The sequence below is a fragment of the Eptatretus burgeri genome, chromosome 3, assembly GCF_056783735.1.
Source record: "Eptatretus burgeri isolate ZD-2024b chromosome 3, Ebu_testis_v1, whole genome shotgun sequence".
Classification (NCBI taxonomy): domain Eukaryota; kingdom Metazoa; phylum Chordata; class Myxini; order Myxiniformes; family Myxinidae; genus Eptatretus; species Eptatretus burgeri.
In genome coordinates, this window is record NC_140963.1 from 114365832 (window position 1) to 114390831 (window position 25000).

A 25000-nucleotide genomic window follows, 5' to 3' on the forward strand; every position below is an offset into this window, starting at 1 on the left:
CTGTTGAAATTGGGTAAAGCTTCTCTGATCTGTGGCATCCATGCTGAACTTCTCAAGGCTGGTGAAAATGCTGCACTCATGATTCTGTCAACCGAGTTCCGGTTGCATGCAGTTTTCTGCTCTGCATGGAACAGAGGCATCATCCCAACTGACTGGAAGATGGGCTTTGTTGTACCTCTCTGGAAAGAGAAGGGTGATCGCGAGGAATGCAATAACTCCCGAGGGGTGACACTGCTCTCAATGCCAGGCAAGGTCTTTGCTCAGATAATTATTGATAGGGTTCACCACCATCTGCTTGAACACCAGCACCCAGAGCAGTAAGGCTTTACACCAAAGAGGTCAACGATTGACAGTGTCCTTGCCCTTCCGGTCTTCACCGAATGCAGCCGAGAGTTTCGGCAGGGGCTGCTTGCAGCCTTTGTTAATCTCTGCAAAGTGTTTGATTCATTGAATGGGGATGCCCTCTGGAGGATTATTGGTCTTAGTCGGGTGCCACCAAAACTGATCGATCTTATGTCTGAGCTATACTCTGATACTGAGTGCTGTGAGATGTGGTGTTGCCATCTCTGACTTATTTCCAGTTGTCACTGGAGTTCATCAGGGGTGTGTATTGGCTCACATGCTTTTCGGCACTTGTCTGGACTGGAATCTGGGGAGGATGTTGGAGAGATCAAGCTCTGGTGCATCGTTTGGGAATGTCAAGATCTCTGACCTTGATTTCACAGATGATGCAATCATCTTTGTGGAGAATCTGGATATCCTTTTGGGGGCCCTTGAGGTGCTGAATGAAGAGTTGGAGCCATTGGGATTTCGTGTTTCCTCGGTCTAAACTAAGATCCAGGTTTTCATTGCATCGTGGATGCTGCTATCTTGTCTGTACCAGTTTGTGTTGAGGATGTTGAGGTCATGGAGAGATTCACGTTCCTTAGCAGTGATATTCATGTCTTTGCTGGCTATGAGCCCAGAGGTCAATCGACATCTGGGTCGTGCCTGCAGAGTCATGGATTCACTAGATCATGGGGTGTGGCGCTGTTGGTACCTGTGCATGTTGACGAAAGTCCAAGTCTTCAGGTCCTTGGTGCTTCCAGTCTTGCTCTATGGATGTGAGACTTGGACTCTGAACAGGGATCTGAGATAGAGACTTAATTCCTTTGGTACCAGGTCTCTGTGAAGAATCCTTGGCTATTGCTGATTGGACTTTGTGTCCAACGAGCAGTTGCTGAGAGAGACTCAAATGAGATTTGTTACCTGCATCACATGTGAGCGTCAGCTGCAGCTGTATGAGCATGTCGCTCGTTTTCCTGATGCTGACCCTGCTCACCAGATTCCCTCAGCAAGGGAGCCTCGTGAGTGGAGGACGCTAATGGGCTGACCACGTGCCTCGTGGTTGCAGCAGGTTGACCGGCATCTCAAGGGGATGGGAATGGGCCAGGCAGCTTCCTGGGGGATGGCCAGACGGAGGCCCCTCGAGTTCCGGTGAAAAGTGGACGCAGCCACGCGCTGCCCCGGCACATGCTCCCATACCTGACGTGAACTGAAGAGGGACAGGCAGAGAAGAGAAAAGTACGAAAAGGTATTCGTCACAACAAAAGAGAGGGATGTGGAGGAAAGAAGAGGAGAATAGGTGGTGTGATGTGATATGTAGGGAGAGGTGCAAGTGGTGTCTGTGTGTGGCTTAATGCAAAAATGTGTGAGTAGCGACTCAGTGTGCTTTTAAAAGAGCCGTTTTCATGGTTGATGCTCAATGCGTCCAAAGTGAATGAAGTAGATATTGGGAAGCAAGAGGTGGGTTGCTCGATTGAGTTTGTGGTGGCCAATACGTCTGGAAATTATCCGCTGGCTGGGACCGTTCCCTGCTCGGTACCTCTGCTTGCTGTCGTACCACCATTCCACTCGTGTCTAATCTCAGACATGTTAACTCCCAATCTGCTCTCCTATCTGGGTTACTTTAAGCCGGGGAGAAGTGTGGTGTTGTGGATGAGCAACTTCTTCTTGGGTTCTGCCAGGGCTTTGCCTTCCCATTGGCCTGCACTTTATCGAGGCAACAGTCATTGGTTGCATCCAGGTCCTGCAGCACCACCATTGACCAAGATGGGGCATCAGTAGTCGAGGCCATTGTTGGAGCTTCAGCTATCTGCTGCTGTACCATAGCTGCATGCAGCGGGGGCTTCTTCTCCACTGTGTAGGTCCATGCTGCTTTATGATGTTCCTTCCGTAGATCACTGCCTCTGTAATGTGGTGTTTGACTGTTGGTTTTGTAATGTTCTGTGGAGTGTGTTGCAAAGCATGTATTGATGCGCTGCAGAGGTGGGGAGAGAGAGAGAGAGACAGAGACAGAGACAGAGACAGAGACAGAGACACAGAGACACAGAGACACAGAGAGACAGAGAGACAGAGAGACAGAGAGACAGAGAGACAGAGAGACAGAGAGACAGAGAGACAGAGAGACAGAGAGACAGAGACACAGAGAGAGAGAGAGAGACACAGAGAGAGACACAGAGAGAGACACAGAGAGAGACACAGAGAGAGACACAGAGAGAGACACAGAGAGAGACACAGAGAGAGACACAGAGAGAGACACAGAGAGAGACACAGAGAGAGACACAGAGAGAGACACAGAGAGAGACACAGAGAGAGACACAGAGAGAGACACAGAGAGAGACACAGAGAGAGACACAGAGAGAGACACAGAGAGAGACACAGAGAGAGACACAGAGAGAGACACAGAGAGAGACACAGAGAGAGAGACAGAGACACAGAGAGAGACAGAGACACAGAGAGAGACAGAGACACACAGAGAGAGAGAGAGACAGAGACACACAGAGAGAGAGAGAGACAGAGACACACAGAGAGAGAGAGAGACAGAGACACACAGAGAGAGAGAGAGACAGAGACACAGAGAGAGAGAGAGACAGAGACACAGAGAGAGAGAGAGAGACAGAGACACAGAGAGAGAGAGAGACAGAGACACAGACAGAGAGAGAGACAGAGACACACAGAGAGAGAGACAGAGACACACAGAGACACACAGAGAGAGAGACAGAGACACACAGAGAGAGAGACAGAGACACACAGAGAGAGAGAGACAGAGACACAGAGAGAGAGAGACAGAGACACAGAGAGAGAGAGACAGAGACACAGAGAGAGAGAGACAGAGACACAGAGAGAGAGAGAGACAGAGACACAGAGAGAGAGAGAGACAGAGACACAGAGAGAGAGAGACAGAGACACAGAGAGAGAGAGACAGAGACACAGAGAGAGAGACACAGAGACACAGACAGAGACACAGACACAGACACAGACACAGAGAGAGACACAGAGAGAGACACAGAGAGAGACACAGAGAGAGACACAGAGAGAGACACAGAGAGAGACACAGAGAGAGACACAGAGAGAGACACAGAGAGAGACACAGAGAGAGACACAGAGAGAGACACAGAGAGAGACACAGAGACACAGAGAGAGACACAGAGACACAGAGAGAGACACAGAGACACAGAGAGAGACACAGAGACACAGAGAGAGACACAGAGACACAGAGAGAGACAGAGACACAGAGAGAGACAGAGACACAGAGAGAGACAGAGACACAGAGAGAGACACAGAGAGAGACACAGAGAGAGACACAGAGAGAGACAGAGACACAGAGAGAGAGACAGAGACACAGAGAGAGACACAGAGAGAGACAGAGACACAGAGAGAGAGACACAGAGAGAGACAGAGACACAGAGAGAGAGACACAGAGAGAGACAGAGACACAGAGAGAGAGACACAGAGAGAGACAGAGACACAGAGAGAGACAGAGACACAGAGAGAGACACAGAGACACAGAGAGAGACACAGAGAGAGACAGAGACACAGAGAGAGACACAGAGAGAGACAGAGACACAGAGAGAGACACAGAGAGAGACAGAGACACAGAGAGAGACAGAGACACAGATGAACGAGAGATTTTTTTTTTGTATTTTTTGGAAACCTTGTTGAGGCTCGTATGATCTAACACACAACGCACAGCAAGGGTGCATGATACAAGATGGGCGGGAGTGGGAAGTACAAAACAGTGGGGAGCAGAGACATTAGGAGATCTGTGGAAGTGAGAGGGATGGGGCAGGGAAAACGGGGTATACAAGATGGGAATTTGAAGGAGGTGGGTTCGGGGTGGATTAATGGGGGTAAAAAAGATCGAGGATTTGGATGGGGGACGATAAGAGGTGGTGGTGAACAGCTGCTTTGAAGGCCTGGAGGGAAGAATGGGATTGAACAGAGTGAGGGAGTTTACTCCAAAGGCGGGAAAAAAGAGGGATGAAAGACTGAAAGTGAGCAGTGATTCATGGTTTTGGTAGTTATACCAGAAGGGGTTGTTGGTAGACCTTGAGCACCCTGTGGAAATATGGTGGGGACAAATCGCAGACACAGTAGAGGGGGGGGGTGAAACCGGTGAGGAGACGGTAGAAGACAGAAGACCACTGACCTGCCTGCCGTGAGAGAGTGAGAGGCCCAAAGACTCAGCCTAATCGCGGGAGATACCAATGATCCCGAAATGCCTTGGCTTCCACAGCGTGAAGCCAAGAAAGGTGGGAGGCAGGAGCACCAGCCCAGAGTGGAGATGAGTACTCTCATCAGGCTGCAGACAAAAGTTTTTATGTGGTCAGGAGCTCAGGTGGGCCAAGGAAGGACTTTGCACGAGGGAGGATTCCCTGTCGGCAACTGGCTTTGGAGGCCAGGTTGGAAATGTGGCTTTCCCAGGAAAGATCATGGAAGATTGTGAGACCCAGAAGCTTGAAAGAAAGAACTTCTACCAGAGGATTGTTGGGAAAGTATCGTTCCAAATGATACATTCGGCGAGACATAGTGAGAGTGTGAGATTTGTCTGGATTGAAAGACATGTTCCACGTGTTGGACCAGTTTGTGATTTTATCCAGATCTGTAGAGAGTGAAGAGGCTGCTGCTTGCCGACCTGAGGGATTACAGATGGTACGGCAGAGGGTGGAGTCATCAGCAAAGCGATAAAGAGGATTTTCCAGAGAGTCGGAGAGATCATTGATGAAAACCAGAAAAAGAACAGAGCCCAGAACGCTGCCTTGAGGAACTCCAGCCTGGACAGGAAGAGAGGATGAAAGAACTCCATTTCGGGCCACACATTGACTGCGACAGGAGAGGAAATCTGTGAACCATGAGTGGAGATGTCCTTGGATACCATAGGAAGAGAGATTGGTGAGCAAGGCAGGGTGCCAGACCGTGTCAACAGCACGCAATATGTCAAGGGATATGGCTCTGATTTCATGTCCGGCATTGAGGACCTCCACGCATTGTTGTGAGAGCAGAAGCAGCATATCCATGGTAGCGTGACCCGGTCTGAAACCAAATTGAGGATCGGACATCAGGCCATTGGAGAAGAGGAAGGAATTAATGTCTGAAGCAATGATGGATTCCATAACTTTGCTGATGATTGCGAGAAGGCTGGTCGGTCTGTAGTTGCAGGAATCTTTTTTTTGCACCTTTTTTATGCAGGGCAGTAATGTTTGCTGATGTCCAAGCAGATGGCTATGACCATGAGCAAATAAGAGGGTGAATAGACCAGAGAGAGGGTGAGCAAGAGCAGAGGAGCAGGTTTTTAGGACACGTTTTTAGGCCCTCTGCACCGGTTGCAGAATCTGAGTCGAGGTTTGACAGCAAGCTCCACCTTGTCAGGAGAAAAGGACACAGAGTCCAGGGACAGTTGGGTGTGACTGGGTAAGGTGGGTACAGAAAGCGATGGGTTTTGGACACAAGATTTCAAAGCAAACTCCGAGTTTAGGCATTCAGCCTTTTCACTTGCGGTGTCAGCAGTGCGGCCATTCTAAGGGAGGGGATGGAGGGGGAACATACACCAGAAAAAGATTTGATTTGACACCCACAAGATTTGGAGGAGGGAGAGAGGTTTGAGAGTTCAGACTTGAGCTTAGAAAGATGTTGTTTTCTGGCTCTCCTGAGGGTAGCAACACACTTTTTCCGACCTTTATGGAAGGAACTGAGATTACCCTTAGTTGGGTTTGCTTTCCACGAGGCAAAGGCAAGTTGTTTCAGGACAATTTCCTCGCCACAAGCTTCAGTGAACCATGGGCGGGAGGAAGGGTAGGGCAACTGAAGACCAGAGGGGATAAATCTGTGCATGAGGGAGAGCAAGTTTCTTTGAAAGAATTCCCAGGATGAGTTGATAGAGAGAAGAGAGAATAACAGAATAGACAGAACTGGAAGGCAGTCAGTCGAGCGCATACCTCCTCCACGAAATGCCTGATCCAGTGGAACATATTGGGCACAATATATACTTTTAAAATGTGATCTTATATCTCATTTTTGGCCCCATTTCCCAATGGTGAAAAATCATCATAATTCATGGGCGTAAGCCTGGAACTTCTATCAGACTTTTCTCTGAATATATTCTGTTCATACTTTCGAAATTCTCACATTATGTGTTCCATGTATTTACGCAGGTGATAGCAGATTCAAAAAATCGAATATAGATAGAATTTTCAAAGAGGGAATCGATGACGTCACAATCAGCAGCGTTCGGCGGCAAACCGAAGGCCGGGTCCCAGACGACGTGCTTTACTGAGGCCTAAGTCACATTTGCCACGGCGGCCGTGGGGTCTCCAAAATCTATGGCCACTAGCAATTATACGGCGGCCGCAGTATTTCCATGGTCACACAATGTAGCAGTCACATATGTTTTTATTTTTCGGGTAGCCGTACGGGGTATTTAGAAATTGTGGAGACCGAAAACGTGGGGTTGCCGTACGGTCTTTGATTTGATGTTGCACGGTGACCTTAAGGGGGCCCTGCGGCGGCCATATAATTTTCAAGGCAGACGCAAGGAGACTCAAGGTGCCCGCAAGGCGACCGCAGGGGGGCCCTAAGGCGAACGTGCGGCCCGACGGACGGTAACGAATGGGTTCATTTATTTATTTATTTATTTTTTACCAGTTTTTTTTTTCGGATTGTCGAATTGCTACGGCGAACGTAGAAATGAAAAAAGTTATAACTCTGCGTTATAATTCCACGGCGAGCCCTACGGCCTGTAAAATATAGCCAAACGGCGTAGGGCCACCCTGAGGCCACCGCAGAAACTCTGCGGCCACTGCACGTTTCTGTCAATTCAGAGGCGTACGGCCGCCGTATCCTCGCCGTAGAGCAAATGTGACTTAGGCCTTAACTGAGTCCATGAGTTCAGGACGTTTGTTCAACTCAGCATTTACGACTTTTATCCTGCAATGTTGTTAATCTGTTGATGGAGGTAATATAGAAACGATGAATATGTCAAATCGTTCGTGTTACTCATCCGGCACGAGGTGTCAAGGCCGAACAATCTAAAGTGACCGGTCTCAAACGCTATCATGGGCACCCAGACACGCCATCAATATGAACGGTGCTGTTGAATGTGGTGCAAAACATCCAAAGAAACTACCGCAACCGAGTATTGTGGTCCGTCCTATCCCCTATGCCCGTCGTAGATGGGTATCTGCTCGTCACTTTAAAAAATAGAAAATTGTCGTATCCAGATCTTCACCAAAATTGAATCAGTTCGTCCTTATCACACACACAACCTGTCCACCAAGTTTCGTCTGAATCCATCCACAACTTTTTGAGATATTGTGCTAAATATGGTTTTAGCCCGATCTCTTGATGGTGAAGAATCACAAAAAATTATCGGATCCAGATTCGGGTTGTCATCAAAATCGAATCAATTCTTCCTTCTCACATACAACGTGTCCACCAAGTTTCGTCCGAATTCATCCACAACTTTTTGAGATATTGTGCCATATATCATTTTAGCCTGATCTCTTAATGGTGAACAATCACAAAAAATCATCGGATCCAGATTCGGGTTGTCATCAAAATCGAATCAATTCTTCCTACTCACATACAACGTGTCCACCAAATTTCGTCCGAATCCGTCCTCAACTTTTTGACATATCCTGTACACAAACAAACAAACAAACAAACAAACAAACAGGGGCAAAAACATAACCTCCCTCCACCTTCTGTGGCAGAGGTAAAAAGAAAAACATTCACAATGGTATCATGGTCACAATTTGATTCCTACACAAACAAAACCCACATTCCCTTTCCACTGATGCGGGGGAGAGGCAATTTAGTGACACAATATACAACGGAGATGTTTACACTAGGGTTCCTCTATGTGTCTTGTATGACAAAAAATAAATATGGCATGCAATGCAAAAGTCAGTGATCATTGTTATTAAAGATTTAAGGCCCTTCCATCCAAATGGTGTTTCAGGGCATAACATTAGAACTGACACACACTTTAAACAAACTTGAAAAAATACACTGAATTAAACAGGTGTTAACCTTTTGTCGCAGAAAAGGATGCTCTTTGGATCTCATCGTATTTTGCAGAAAGTGGCTTGTCATTGCATGATTCGCAAATAAATATATATATATATATATATATATATATATATATATATATATATATATATATATATATATATATATATATATATATATATATATATATATATATATATATATATATATATATATATATTCGTTGAGTTAAATAACTTTGTTCCCCATCAGACAAAGTTAATAAACAGGTGAATATTCATCTTTTAACATGCAATAGCACATTTATTACAGTGCTGATCACACTATGCATCTCCTGTGCTCTCATGCTGCCCGTATAGCAGAAAATGACCACCCTTGGAGCGGTTCTCCCAACAATACAGAGCAGTTTTGTCTGAAAATCTTTAAAATGACCATGGGAAATACAAAGGTTCTCAGTGATGGGGAGAAAATGCACCTTTTTTTTTTCTTCTCAATCCTCCTTCAACCTTTAATTATTTTTTTGGGGGGTGTTTTTGATTATCGGTCAAGGGTTCACTCAGTTAAACCAGCAGTGATGAAACTGGTAATAGGACATGCAAATACAAATCGTCTGCAAGTTCCTGAACTGTAAGAAGCTAAAAACGAGAGGTTAAAATCACGTTGTACTTGAAATAATTTGTTTTTCTTTGGGTACTGCTCTTATATTGTGTTATTTATTTATTTTCTACTACAGCTCGCATGCACAACATGGCAGGATGCATCTGTTGCAATGTTTTATCATACGGTCATCTTGGACAAGCAAACTGTTTCTGCTGAACACAATGTTCTCGCTGTGACTGTATAATGACTGAAGTTTCAAAAGAATTAGAGCAGCATTTTACAGATGACCTCTGGAAGAATGCGTAATTTTGAGGGATATATATATATATATATATATATATATATATATATATATATATATATATATATATATATATATATATATATATATATATATATCCATTGTAACTTGCAGATATTGACCCATTTAAACGAATACAGTTATAATCGATTGATTAATGAAAACTATCATTGAAGATGTAATTCTGAAGTTACTGAATGCGTTCTTTGTAAGACTAATCTTTGCCAGTTTCTAGTATTGCACATCAGCAGGGCAACTTTCACAGCACAATGTTTTATCTTTCATTTGTTTGTGGCATCTGAGTATAATATTGAATGTTTCTTTTGAGCTTGGACTAAAAAATTGGCATTGGCATTGGCATCCCACCCTTCCAGGATCCTTTGTGCCATCACACTGCCTTTGACCTCAAATGTTTAGACAGGAATCTCCCCTCCACTTGTCTGCTGCCAAGATAAAAAAAAGAAGTGCATCAATATTCACTCTCCATTTGTCTTCCCAACCTAATTGCCTGTTTGTGTTTTGTCCATTTTGATGTCTTTTACAATATATTTAGTGAACACAAATGTGAGGGTTGCACATTCCCTCGTTCATTCATTATTCCTATGCATGGCAAATGAAAGGCAAACTGACAGCCATGTTTCTCGAGGTACTTTGCTGGTTCCTTTTATTACTGACATCAAGACTGAATACCTGTATAATCACAAGATAAAAAACTTGTATTATGATCGTGATCCACTTATGATTTTTATAATATAGATTGTTTGTCGACATTTTGCTAGTTTTGGTAAACTTTTGTTTTATTACTTATTGAACAAATCTTTAAGTTGACATGAAATATTTTCCCAAATTTCAGACACATGATTTTCCAAAAAAAAATTCCTTCGTTTCCAAAAGTTAACAATGATAGTTGACTCAGTCAAGGTCATAAACTGATGAATCAAACTCTTGTGTTGTTTTTGAATTTCAGATTATTTTGGAAATGTTGCAGAAAATTGAGGAGTTTTATATGGAATTCCGATCGAATATAACAAGGAAAAATCTCCACGATATAATTTGTTGGTACATATACATGTCACGTGAAAGCCTGCCAGATTAACATGTCCTTATTCTTTCAAGAGACTTGACCACAGTCCTTTTCGTGGACAGTATATTTATTTATTTATTTTTGTAATACGTATTTCCCTTGGGTATGACTTGGCGGGAGATGGTCGTTGGCTTATGAGTGTGCATCTGTTTAAGGTCATGATTATTCAGCTTGGGCGTACCATGTTGACCGAGGCAGTGTTCTGTCTTTTCCTACAGTAAAAACTGGGTGGGATGGGGTGAGCGGATTGAAGGGTTCACGGGAGAGGTCTTTCATTTTGATGGCGATGGATTTCCATTACCTTTTAATATTTCCGCAAAAAGCCTTCTCATTGTCTCTGCTTTGACTTGTGTTGGGAGTTTTTAGCTGATTTGCTTGTGTTATGGGTGTGGTGTCCAGTAGATAGATAAATACGAGGTTTTAAAAAAAAGTCTACGTTAATTTATGAGGTGCACATTGTTTGCTGGACAAGAAATGAGAAAAAATTCAAAGAACGAGTGTGCTTCAAAATTCACAAGGCTTATATGACTTTGCAACTGAGGTGTGTATGTTTTATATATTATAATATTGTGCTTCCCCTGGGATTTAATTTGAAGTACAGCCAAACTGAATAAAATGTGGCCAATTAATTTTTTTCCTGGAGTCATTGTACTCTTCTCTGTAATCTATCAATTACAGACTAGGATTTGATCGAAGCAAAATGAATTCAATGACACTTTTTCAGTTATTCATTTATGATATGATATCGAATGCTTTCTTTTTGATATTGAATATAGATGTGTATACATATATATATATATATATATATATTTATATATATATATATATATATTTATATATATATATATATATATATATATATATATATATATATATATATATTTATTTATATATATATATATATTTATATATATATATATATATATATATATATATATATATATATATATGTATCTATATATATATATATATATATATATATATGTATCTATATTTATATATATATATGTATATATATATATATATATATATATATATATATATATATATATATATATATATATATGTATCTATATTTATATATATATATATATATGTATCTATATATATATATATATATGTATCTATATATATGTATCTATATATATATGTATCTATATATATATGTATCTATATATATATATATATATATATATATATATATATATATATGTATATATATATGTATCTATATATATATATATATATATATATATATGTATCTATATATATATATGTATCTATATATGTATCTATATATATATATATGTATCTATATATGTATCTATATATATATATATATATATATATATGTATCTATATATATATATATGTATCTATATATGTATCTATATATATATATATATATATATATATATATATATATATATATATATATGTATCTATATATATATATGTATATATATATATGTATCTATATATATATATATATATATATATATATGTATATATATATATATATATGTATCTATATATATATATATATATATATGTATATATATATATATATATATATGTATATATATATATATATATATATATATATATATATATATATATATATATATATATATATATATATATATATGTATCTATATGTATATATATATATATATATATATATATATATATATATGTATCTATATGTATATATATATATATATATATATATATATATATATATATATATATATATATGTATCTATATATATATATATATATATGTATCTATATATATATATATGTATCTATATATATATATATGTATCTATATATATATATATATATGTATCTATATATATATATATGTATCTATATATATATATATATATGTATCTATATATATATATATGTATCTATATATATATATATGTATATATGTATATATATATATATATATATATATATATATATATCTATATATGTATATATATATATCTCTCTATATATATATATATATATGTATCTATATATATATCTATATATATATATATATATGTATCTATATATATATATATATATATGTATCTATATATATATATATGTATCTATATATATATATGTATCTATATATATATATATATATATATATATATATATATATATATATATATGTATATATATATGTATCTATATATATATATATATATATATATATATATATGTATGTATCTATATATATGTATATATATATGTATATATATATATATATATATATATATATATATATATATATATATATATATATATATATATATATATAGATGAGGTGTGTTCAAAAAGTATCCAACCTTAATTTTTCGTGCGTAAACAAATGAAGCTCGGGAGGCGTGGTTTGGTGCACGTATGTTGGCAATCCTAATCCGAATGCGTGAATATTTTCCCGCCTGCAGAAGCTGTCAGTCGCCGACAGACCGCCGATGAGTGAGGAAGTGTAAGTGAGCGCTGTCGGATTTTCGTTTTTGACAAAACGACGGAAAAACTTGAACAACACTACTACATCAAATTTTGTGTAAAGCTTGGCGATTCCCAAGTGGAAACGATCCGCAAGATTCAACAGGCCTTCGGGAATGAAGCAATGGCCACCACACAGATAAAAGAGTGGTATAACCGCTTCAAAGATGGTCGCACATTAGTGGAAAGTGAAGCACGTTCTGGTAGGCCCTCAACATCCCGAAATGAGATCGTCATTGATGAAGCGAGGACCCTGCTGATGCAGGATTGTCGAATCACGATCACAGAACTTGCAGACGAGGCAGGCGTCAGTATTGGATCCGTTCATTCCATTGTGACTGAGGATTTGGGCTTAAGGAGAATCTCAGCGAAGTTTGTGCCAAAGCTGATAACGATCGAGCAGAAGCAACTCCGTTTGGAGATCGCACAGGACATGCTGGAGACTGTGAACAGCGATCCCAACTTCTTCAACACAGTGATCACTGGCGATGAGACCACAGTGATCCGTCATTTTGTCAAAAACGAAAATCCGACGGCGCTCACTTCCACTGCCTCACTCATCAGCGGTCTGTCGGCGACTGACAGCTTCTGCAGGCGGGAAAATATTCACGCATACGGATTAGGATCGCCTTCATACGTGCACCAAACCACGCCTCCCAAGCTTCATTTGTTTACGCACGAAAAATTAAAGTTGGATACTTTTTGAACACACCTCGTGTGTGTGTGTGTGTATATATGTATATATATATATATATATATATATATATATATATATATATATATATATATATAATATATTATATATATGTAAACAGATGTTTGGTACTACAGAACTTAAATATGGATACAAACAAACACGACATAGTAGTGACCGAAGCTTTTCGTGCTGCACTCTTCAGGGTAAAAAAATCTCATCAAGTGAAGGAGGAAGTGAAGGTGCATGCTTATTTACACAAGTCTCAATAAGCTAGACACTGATTGGTTCGACCGTAGTGATGTGACGGTTAATCCGAACGCCCATTGGTCGGCTCATCATCTTCACCTCAAGCTCCCATTGGCTGGAGCATAGCCCGTCGATGATTGAGGTTTGCAACCACATCGGTATAATGGATCGTCCTTGCGTCAGCGTCCACGGCCACGGCCAGGACACTTATTTGCAGCATTCTTCAAACTTTTCTTCGGCATGACGAGGATGTTCACACTTCGATGTCTAGCTTGGCTATGATTCCAATTGTCCATCGGCAGCATCTATTTAAAATAGTCGAGTTTGAGCGTTTTAACACGTTCAGAAGAAACGCTTCAAATTTCAAAACCTCAGCGTCAAAAAACAAAGGCGAGTGACAGCAATTTAAATCGTTCATTGTAAACAATGAAAATAGCTGAGTGGTACCGTTTCGTTGAGTGTAAAAGTCGTTGTAAAAAGTCGTGTAAAAAAAAATCCAATTGTTGAGCGCAAGCGTCTACTTTCAATTGTGGAGATGCAGCCATTTAAATCGTTGAGTTTATCATTTAAATCGTTAAATCGTTAAACGCAAGGACAATCCATCATAACCCACACCCTCCCCCTCACACTCACCTACTACTGCCAACATGAACAAACTACTACTAATACTGATACTGATACTGATACTGTTACTGCTGACATGGACATCGACTCAAAAAGAACTCGAAAACACTGTTGGGTTCCCCTTTTATGAGCAGCATTTTTATATACCAATTCCCAAAACCGCTGGGAACACGTCTTTATATGGCAGTTGTAAGTTAGAAACACGTTAATTTTTTTTTTTTTTGTCGACCGGAAGACGTCATTGGAATACGTTTACATACGTCGATGTGTGTTGGGACTACGTAAAGAATTGGTTCAAAGCACGTCAAACATAAGTTAGAAATAAGTTTCTCGTAAAAAAGACATTACCGCGACGTGTTTCGACTTATGAGTAGCTTATAAGTAGCCTTTGTGGACGTGTGTAAGCGTCCACATATCGTGTGTAAAACTTATCCCCATCGCATGCGGAACGTGTGTCATACGCCGAGTACGTCGTAAAATTTTGAACATGTTTAAAATTTCTTGACGTACTCTACTTACTACGACGTATGATAGCGTACTTTAGCGTTCTACTCACGTATACCAAACTTACTCAGACCGTATTTGACGTGCCCCAACGTTTTAGACACATTTTTCTTAGGTCGGCATACGCTGGCAAGATCGCCAAGGTGTGACCGCGATGTTGACACTTCCATTTCTACGACAGTTATGATTCGAATCGTTGTGCATCAGCCTTTTAATAGGCTACGTCGCGACATCGTCGGCGATGCGTGCAACGCGCTATGCCTAAGTTAGACTATCGTTGGGCATCGGTTGTGTAGGCCGACAACAGGTTTAGCATTCGTTGGTATAAGTTCTCTATAACACAACGAAACATTTTGTGTCCGTTACCAATGCGTTATACATAAGACCAAGTCGCTATGAATACGTCCGAATCTTTAAAAAAACATCAAAAGTTCAACCTAAGCCAGCGTTTTAGATACATTTTAATACGTTGCCATCGCTGGCTAAAACGTCAAGGTGTGACCGGGCCTTTAGTGTTGTGCGGCCCACGTACCGAGCTTCACATCAGCACTTAAACTCATAAATAACATTGCTGGTTTGTGAGGTGGGTCGCACATCCTTGTTGACAGATGTCGGCAAACGGCGAGAGGTAAAGATTACTCGGGGTTGCACAGCCAGAAACGTGTTGGAAGCAATATGTTTGATTTGAACTTCAAACCTTCTTGATGATTGCCCTTTCCAGGGCATCCTGATATGGACTGAACATTTGTCCGGACCAATCTTCCTGACCTTCCACGTGCACACGCCGGCAGAATCACGCTTGACTTGTCGCAGCTTTCCACACACGACACGAGCAAATCTAGCCAGCATCTCCTCGATCAGCTCTACTTAATCACTCCAGACGTGCAATCTGCTCTGCTTGATCACTCCATACGTGCAATCTACTCTGCTCGATCACTCCAGATGTGCAATCTGCCCTGCTCGATCTCTCCAGATGTGCAATCTGCCCTGCTCGATCTGCTGTCTCCGAAGCCTCTTTGCTAAGCAAACTGCACCTTCGATCTTCCTCTTTTTTATCACCCTCCCTGTCCTCAGCCCCTGGGGCATGTCCTCCTCAACTCCCACCCTGGGAATGTGGGGCTTCTCCTTCTGTGGGCCTGGCTTGGAATATAAAAACATCGGGAAAATCACAGAGGGTAATCACAGACAGTGGAACTTATTTTTACTCCCAAAGCTGATTAACCACACCACCCCTCGTGTGGTGACATGTAACACTGAACCTGACAGATTCCCTGACTTAATTACATCAAAGTGCTTCTATCCATCCACGGACCATGCAACACTACACAATCCTATCTGTACTTAAAATCAGTTCATCTACCTCCATAATCATAACAATATATATATATATATATATATATATATATATATATATATATATATATATATATATATGTGTATATATATATATATATATATATATGTGTATATATATATCTATATGTGTGTATATATATATATATATATATATATATATATATATATATATATATATATATATATATATATATATATATATGTATAATCTTCCTCTATATATATATGTATATCTATATATAGCATGTATACAAACCATGACCATCTGGAACACTTTAGGTGTAAGTGTACAGTAGATCATCAGAACTTGTTTTACACACGTCACATAAGAATTACACACGTCACAATGCAAAATTGTTTGCAACATCTCAATTGTCTGTTTACGTTTACGTATATATATATATATATATATATATATATATATATATATATATATATATATATATATATATATATATATATGTATTTATGTTGTTGTTCGTCTTTCGGCTGCTCCCGTTAGGGGTCGCCACAGCGGATCATCCGTTATGATCCGCATTGTGACTTGGCACAGGTTTTACGCCGGATGCCCTTCCTGACGCAACCCTGGTCGCCTCTTACGACACAGGGATAAGGATTGGGTTTCACCATGATTCTGGGCTACCCTACACCCTCTCATAGCGCGGCCCAGTGCAGGGCTCCCGTCCTCAAGCGATCCTCCAACCCAAGCCTCCGAGTAACCGGATTACAGGCGCACGCCACTACGCCCGGTTATATTTGTATGTGTGTGTGTGTGTGTGTGTGTGTATATATATATATATATATATATATATATATATATATATATATATATATATATATATATATATATATATATTTTTTTTTTTACGTATATGTATGTGTGTACATATACATTTATTATTTATATATATTACTAAAACTCTCATATTGTATGCATGTATGTTCCCGAAATACAGCCAAAACAGAACACGATAGCGCAAACATTTTAGGGCCACCTTACTCACCATTCTCCTGCGGTGTTCAGTGTCATTTCATTCAAATCGGGCAGCAAAAAAAATTATTAAAAAATCATTTCCCGATTCAGTCAAGTACTCTTCGGGAGTATTTGATCAATGCAAACAACCTCAGCGGTATCGTTCGCTGGAGCTATCTTTCTTTTTTCTTGAAATGATTTTTTTTCATCAACTGCTGTCACAACGGGAACCCAATGGGTTTACGGGTCGTCTAGTTACTCTAGTATACTCTAAAAAGGAGAAAGAACCAAAAAATTATCCTATGCTCAGAATTAAATCGAGAAAAAGTTATTTTTTGTTACCTTGGAGACACGATGAAGGTATCAGGAAAATAATTTGCCGTTATCCAGAAGGAGTTATCAAGAATAAAGTCAACCTGAAATAAATGGAGACAACTCGTTGGTATTATGAGCACAGAATATTCCATTGAGTTTATAAAGCATGTATCAGACCGATATTAATATTTGTAAGTGAAACGTGGGAATGTTGATCTGTGATGTTTTAAGAATGGAAAGATCAGATGAGAATGAAACGATGGATGGATTTTCTCTGAATTTAGGAAATTAGGCTCAGAAATTAGGAAGAGATTAAATATCAATACTTGTGAGGAAGAACCTCTGAAGAGAAGACTTGCTTGGTATGGTCATGTGCAACAAAGGACAAAAGATAAAGTTGTGAAGAAAGCAATACAGTTTGTGGTGGAATAAAGAAAGCCAAGAGGATGCCCAAAAAGGCATTGATTGCACTTGTCAACAAAGATGTGGAATATTTGGGTTTATGCGAATCTGTTTCAATTGATGGAGTCATATGGAGTACTGGTGTCATTTAACTAACACCCTGTAAAAAGCAGAAAATGGTAATAAAACTTAGTGAGCATTTTTATATGTATTCATCTTCTTTACTATAATATGCAGTGTCTGTCCTTCCAGGCCATAACTTTTTTTTTTACCATTTGAGTTTTTTCATCAAATCTCAAAAAATCTTTATCATGAGAATATAGAGAAACGCAAATGAAAAAAATGTACATTTTATTTTTTTAGCTGTTGTTTTCATCAAGTTTCGTTTGAGTACCAACCGGACGTGAACAGGCTTAACATTTTGATATGCTTTCACGTTGATGTATTGAAATGCAATTTTTGAAAAGCAAATTATTTACTTTTTCATGGTAAAAAAATTACTTCAAAACCCCCCTCTCCCCTGTCCTCAGCTGTTGGAGTATGTAGGCCGTGGAGGTTCAATTCTGGATGTCGGGTTGGCACAGGCCCGTCACCCTTTGGATACAACAAACCATTACTTTGAAGTGCAGATTATGGACCCCGGAGAAAGGTGCTACATCGCTATTGGAGTTGCACGTAATGTGAGTACCTGCTTGCCATCGTTTTGTTTGTGTTTTGTTCTACTTTTGTGTATTGTTGTGTGTCTGACAAATGGTGCCAAGGTAGTACACTTACCTTTGAGTTTTCTAATGTTAGTGTGTTTCTCACTCTCTCAACTGTCAGATGCATGCTTCTCAGGCAGGATGTTGCATCACAAAGTTCACCCTCTTGGATGGATTTCAAGCTGGGTATCATGTCTGCTCTTATTAGTTTATGGACATTGAAGATCCCCTCCTCCCACCCTACACCCCTTCCCTCTCCCCCAACACTGTCTTTCATTTAATAATTAGGCAATTTGTCACCAGCACTTTTAGTTCATGGGCCCAGATCAGATTTTTCACTTATTGGTACCACCCAAGGTGGCAAATTCTAGTTTGGAGTTTTGAAGTGGTCGATACCGAGAGATAATATTTTGATATGATAACCATCCCAGAGTGGCAGCTTGGTCAGTTATTATCTGTGCAATAAGTCCACCATGCGCCACAAGATTGAAGGTCACAAAACTTTATTTGAACAGATCTTACCTAATGCCAACATTAATCTACAAAGGTATTTATTCAGTTTTTGCTTTTATTGCATGTATACAAGTTAGTATATATATATATATATATATATATATATATATATATATATATATATATATATATATATATATATATATATATATATATATATATAGCATGTATACAAACCATGACCATCTGGTACACTTTAGGTGTAAGTGTACAGTAGATCATCAGAACTTGTTTTACACACGTCACATAAGAATAATAGGAATGCCTGAATGTTAAATTTTAGCCTCTGCAGTTCAACGTTTCAATGCAAAATTGTTTGTAACATCTCAATTGTCTGTTTACGTTTTTGTTGTTGGGGTATGCTTTTCTGGTTGTCATGTCCTCCATCATCGTTTACTCTAATCTCATAGCGGATTATCATTTGAGGTCCATGCATGCAAGGCACTATGTTCTGAATGTCCACATTTCATGTCCATTCTCTTAAGCATCGTCATCATCATCATCAGATTAATCCAATTACACCTGGACTTCTTCCTCATCCTCGGTTCTCTGGTTGGTGCATGTCTGCAGCTTGCACATGTCTGTGCACTTCAGTTGATTAGCCAGGCATGTGAAGTCTGGATGTTTGCAGGTGCGCACCCACTTGCAGGACATCAGCTGCAACACTGTGTCTGGTACTGGAGATCTCCACATCCATTCTATGGTCAGGCTGTCAGCTTCATCAGTGGTCCAGCCACATCCCTTGGGGTCTGGAACAGCTGGCTGACTCACAAGGCACCACCTCCAAATTGCAGATTGATCGTTCACAGGTTGGATATGCATGTGGAGGCAGTCTTTGCATGGTGAAAGCTGACTGGATTCCAGCTCTCCTTATTTTGCACAGAATAAATTTTTGCAGAGCTTGTCAACATAGTGGGTGGAAGATGACGATGCATACATCTGACAAACAAACTCCTCCAGCTTTTCAAATAATTCTGGAGATACATCCCGTGATTCATCAAGATGCTTGAAGATCTGGTGGGTCTCACTTTCTTTCAAGTACTTCAGTGCACTCGGCTTTCCACAGCCAGCAAATGCACTGACCATGACACAACCAGTGAAAGCATGCAGTCCAATGAGAGCCTGACAGACAACATCTCCAAGAGAACATGTAAGCTAGCCAATGTCTATGTATCAAGTATGGTTTTGAGTTCTACATTTCATCTTCTTGCTGAAGCCAAGACACATATTCCTGCTTCTTTATCTTGCTTCTTCTTGGGCAGGACATCTTGCGAAAGCCAAGACACAATATCATTACATCTGTGTCTTCAGAAGTGATGACTATGGATCTGCATCCGTCCAGAGGCATGATGGGCAAGCAGAAGGAGGTGTATGTCAGCTTCCTCTTGCGTTGTCTTCAGTGCTTGTATCTCATCCCAGTGATCCTTGGTGAGCAGGTCGTAGACTTCTCCTGGAGCTTTGCTCCGTTAGCAGGCTGCTTCCACTGATCAACCAATAATTTGATGAGACTCGTCTTGTTCTCAGGGTTGCTCATGAATTTTATCCATTGCAGGATGTTATGACTTGGTGCAATGTTCTCACACCTTGTGCCACTGGTGGAACCTCTGCTGCATCTTTCAGCTATTTTGATGGTTGTTACCCAGTAGACATCAAACACAACATCAATCCAGTGACTGCAAGCACCTTTGTGTTAAGCTAGGGACAGAACAGCATCTGCTACCTGTGCAAATGTCTTGCCATCCCCTTTCAGTTTCTAGACGAGGCTCTTTCCATCGATGATGCATGCTGATGGCTCTGGAATAACTTCTGTTGGTGACACGTTTTTCTCCAGCTCTCTGGCGAGTGCAGCTTTGTTTGTTTTTCGCAGAGATCCATCGCCATTTGAGAGTGCCCAAGACAGTGGCCCGAGTGCATGTGCTTGAACTTCTCTGATGTGTAGTTGTCTGCTCTGGGCAACAATTATAATGTGTCCAAATAAGTTTATTTCTGCCTTCAGGACCACCTGCTTTCCTTATGTTTTTTTCTGCATTTTTTCTCTTGATATGGGAGAAAGTTTTAAGTTCTGTTTCTTCATTTTGTCAATTTGTTTTGTGGTTGGTGGTTTTTTCTCCAAGCGATCTTTCTTGAAGTTCTGGTTTCCTCATTCTCCTGTGCCGTGAGCTTTGAGAAGGTCACTGGCTATGTCTAGTGGGACCACGACCCTTGTGGACAACATGATAAACCCTGTTTGGCCTGAGCTCAGTGGATCTACCCAGCATTTCTCCATCAGCTCCACGAATGCTTTGACATTAGTCTCATCCTTCTTGGTCCGAGGCGTTTGCAGATCTGGATGACTGAGCCGTTGGGAACAGTCCCGGTCTATCATGTCCCTCAGCTGCCTTAGGTATGCACTTCTGTATTCAGATGTCAGGTAGTACCTACTGATGGCTCCTGGCATCAAGCTGAATCCCTTTATTCCACCAGCAGTCTGGGTGTCCTTGTTGACAGTTTCTTTTATTGCCTGGTCTCCTGGAATTCTGCCAAAGGGATTTCTCATGCCAAGCTGCACAGATAATCCACCCTGCATGAAGAGTGCATGCACATCAGGGTGGTTGATTGCCAGGTAAGACGTTTGTGCATAGTAGTATAGCATATAGCATTCATAGTTCGTCATTGGCAAAGCACCAGGGAATCATAGCTCGAATGGACGCAAGGTGCAGCATCCAGCCACCCTCTCTTGAAGCCCGAAGCAGACCCAGCACGATTTCAACTATGTCAACATATGATATCCAGAATGTCGACAGACTTCCATTCTCTCTTCTCAGATAATCCAGGTAGAGCTCAAACAGTCTCAGGGTGTGAGCACATGACTTGTTCTCCAACACCTTTCAGAAGGCAGCTTGACAAATGTTATTACAGAGGTTGCTGATGACCTCCTGGATTTCTTTCATATGAACGAGGTCTTCCCTTTGATTGGTTTCTAGCCGTGGAAGGAAGCCTTTCCATGCCAGCTTTATAAATGCCTCATAGCAACATATTTAAATGGAACATTCATATCTAATGGCCATTAGGGTCACTTATGTGGCCATTTTCAAACAAGAACAAGTGAATACCTGAGACTATGCTTCCAGAGTCGAAAATCTACATATCGCATCAGTGCCAAAAATATGACGTATCATGAAAATTAATTAAACTCCTCATTGGGAAAGGTTATCATGCTTTGTTGTACTCCTATGGATCCTTCAAACAAATTGACACCCAGAAGGTTTTGCCACCTAAGGTGTACCAATATCTGCTCCAGCCCATGGACGACTTGCTGAAATTCCATATTTCTTCCAGCTTCAGTCAAACATCAGATGGCTGAGCCAACCTTTTCACAAAGGACTTAAGTCATGCTTACAGTGCCTATAGGAAGTCTACACCCCCTTTCAAAATTTTCACCTTTTGTTACCTTATAGCCTCGAATTAAATTGCATGAAATCAGACTTTTTTCACTTTTATTTGCACATCAGAACCCACAATTTCCAAGTGAAAAATAAATTCCACAAACTTCAGAAAATTAATGAAAATACAAAACTAGAATATCTTCATTGGATAAGTATCCACCCCCCTGAGTTAATATTTTGTGGAATCACCTTTGACAGCAATTACAGCTGTGAGTTTGTTGAGATAGGTCTCTACCAACTTTGCACACCTTGATTGGCCAATATTCGCCCATTCTTCTGTGCAAAACTGTTCAAGCTCAGTGAAGTTGCATGCGAAGCATTGATGGACAGAAATCTTCAAGTCATGCCACAGATTTTTGATTGGATTTAGGTCAGTGCTCTGACTGGGCCACTCAAGGACATTTTTAATTTTTTTTCCTTCACCACTTCAGTGTAGATTTGGCTGTGTACTTCCGGTCATTGTCATGCTGAAAGGTGAACTTTCATCCCAATTTCAATTTTCTTGCATCGGGCAACAGGTTTTCCTCTGAGATTTTTCTGTATTTTGTTCCATCCATTTTCCCTTCTATTTTGACAAGTGCCCTAGTCCATGCTGATGAAAAACATCTCCATAACATGATGCTGTCACTACCATGCTTCGCAGCAGGGATGGTGTTCTTTGGGTGATGTGCTGTGTTGGGTTTGCACCAACTGTAACGTTTTGCATCTCAGCCAAAAAGTTCCATCTTTGTTTCGTCAGACCACAAAACTTTTGCCACATGGCTTCAGAATCTCCACAGTGGTTTTCTGCATACCTCAAACGGGAATCAAGATTGGCTTTTTTGAGTAATGGCTTCCGTCTTGCCACCCTACCATACAGCTCGTCCAGACTTATAAAGTGCTTGGAATATTGTTGTCACATGCACAGCGACCAGTCTTTGCCATAAAGGTATGCAGCTCTTCCAAAGTTGTCATTGGCCTCTTGAAGGCCTCTCTGATCAGTCTCCTCCTTGCTTGGTCATCCAGTTTGGAGGGATGGCCTGATCTTGGCAGGGCCTTGGTGGCATCATATGCCTTTCACTTCTTAACAATTGTCTTGACTGTGCTCAAAAGGTTATTCAAGGCATTTGAAATATTTTTATACCCATCCTCTGAGCTGTGCCTTTCCACAACTTTATCCTGGAGGTCTTTTGAAAGCCCCTTGGTGTTCTGGTTGAATCTTTGCTGTGAAATGCACTACCTCGCAGAGGAAACCTACAGGAACAGCTGATTTTTTTTCGGAAATAATCAGAATCACTATGATTTAACACAGGTGGAGGCTAATTTACTTATTGTGTTATTTTTAAGGTGATTGGTTGCACCTGAGCTAATTTACAATTGCTATTATAAGGAAGGTGGACACTTATCCAGCCAAAATATTTTGGTTTTGTATTTTAATTAATTTTCTGAAATTTGTCGAGTTTGGTTTTTCACTTGGGAGTTGTGGGTTACAATGTGTAAATAATGGTACATAAAGTCTGATTTAATGCAATTTAATTCCAGGCTATAAGGCAACAAAAGGTGAAAAATTTGAAAGGGAGTGTAAACTTTCGAAAGGTACTGTACATGTTTTGTGATCTGCCAACTCCAACTTTCTCAGGAAATGGCATGAAAAGGACAGTGTGTGATTTGATTTTCCTTTATGGCCATTAGCAAACATACAAGCTGTTATTTCTTTGTTGAAAACAACCATATGTAATTTTAATAAGAAAGCTTATCGTTAAAGAGTTAATATGTTCACTGAAGTAAGCTTTATTGTCCTTTTAAAAAGTAAACAAGTTTCATTGTTTATACATATTTAGACTTTTATTGGACAGGGACATAATGTAATTCATTTTGGCTCATTTGGCACATAAGTTTTTAATATTACTTACGATTATTTCTCCCAACCTTGTATACAATTCACTTGTAAGATTTAATCACTTAAAATTGAATATGTCCTATTCAAATTGGTCTTGAATTCATCCACATCTTAAATTCACAAGTTCATCTCAATAGAGTAGCATACAAAATTTATTCCATTTTTTGGATTCATAATATTTTAACCCTCTGAACACAATTGATGAAAACTTCACCATCGTAGACAGGTCGGTGGTTTCTGTCTTCTACCATTTCCTTTCTGGTGTTGCACCCTTTGCTATTTCCATGCTTTGTCCCTCCCCCCGCCCGTCCCCTGGTTTCTGCAGCCACACATGGTCCATCATCATCCTCCTTCTGGTGAAAATACCTAAATCCAGGATCACTGCTCACCTCCATTCATTCGTTCATCTTTTTTCATGCCTGTGGAACCAACTTCCACATTCTCTTCTGTCTCATTCTTCTCTCTAGATCTTCAAGACAGCTGTTCACCACCATCTCAGATCATCCCCCATCCAAAACTATGATATTTTCTACACTCG

General features: G+C 40.1%; 1 long non-coding RNA gene across 1 annotated transcript in view; it reads left to right on the plus strand.

Annotated features, from left to right (window-relative positions):
• The window catches only part of LOC147030778 (uncharacterized), a 152033-nt gene that overhangs the window by 1262 nt on the left and 125771 nt on the right, over window positions 1-25000 (plus strand). Inside the window, exon 2 of the long non-coding RNA XR_015055811.1 lies at window positions 18475-18624. This is a non-coding gene — a long non-coding RNA (uncharacterized LOC147030778). The remainder of the gene's footprint in view (window positions 1-18474; window positions 18625-25000) is intronic.